The sequence below is a fragment of the Silurus aristotelis genome (assembly GCF_946808225.1).
Source record: "Silurus aristotelis genome assembly, contig: scaffold_170, whole genome shotgun sequence".
NCBI classification, from domain to species: Eukaryota; Metazoa; Chordata; class Actinopteri; order Siluriformes; family Siluridae; genus Silurus; species Silurus aristotelis.
In genome coordinates this window covers 22501-23418 of record NW_028149059.1, presented here as the reverse complement: position 1 = coordinate 23418, position 918 = coordinate 22501, and positions in this window count along the sequence as shown.

Sequence of the window (918 nt, the reverse complement as noted above, 5' to 3'; positions counted from 1 at the left end):
GTGTAAAGCATGTGTGTGTGTGTGTGTGTGTGTGTGTGTATAGTGGGTGTAAAGCATGTGTGTGTGTGTGTGTGTGTGTGTGTGTGTGTGTGTGTGTATAGTGGGTGTAAAGCATGTGTGTGTGTGTGTGTGTGTGTGTGTGTGTGTGTATAGTGGGTGTAAAGCATGTGTGTGTGTGTGTGTGTGTGTGTGTGTGTATAGTGGGTGTAAAGCATGTGTGTGTGTGTGTGTGTGTGTGTGTGTGTGTGTGTGTGTATAGTGGGTGTAAAGCATGTGTGTGTGTGTGTGTGTGTGTGTGTGTGTGTATAGTGGGTGTAAAGCATGTGTGTGTGTGTGTATAGTGGGTGTAAAGCGTGTGTGTGTGTATATAGGTGTAAAGCGTGTGTGTGTGTGTGTGTGTATAGTGGGTGTAAAGCGTGTGTGTGTATAGTGGGTGTAAAGCGTGTGTGTGTGTATATAGGTGTAAAGCGTGTGTGTGTGTATATAGGTGTAAAGCGTGTGTGTGTGTGTGTGTGTATAGTGGGTGTAAAGCGTGTGTGTGTGTGTGTGTATAGTGGGTGTAAAGCGTGTGTGTGTGTGTGTATAGTGGGTGTAAAGCGTGTGTGTGTGTGTGTATGTATAGTGGGTGTAAAGCGTGTGTGTGTGTGTGTATGTATAGTGGGTGTAAAGCATGTGTGTGTGTGTGTGTGTGTGTGTGTGTGTGTGTGTGTATAGTGGGTGTAAAGCGTGTGTGTGTGTGTGTGTGTGTGTGTATAGTGGGTGTAAAGCATGTGTGTGTGTGTGTGTGTGTGTGTGTGTGTGTGTATAGTGGGTGTAAAGCATGTGTGTGTGTGTATAGTGGGTGTAAAGCATGTGTGTGTGTGTGTGTGTGTGTGTGTGTGTATAGTGGGTGTAAAGCATGTGTGTGTGTGTGTGTGT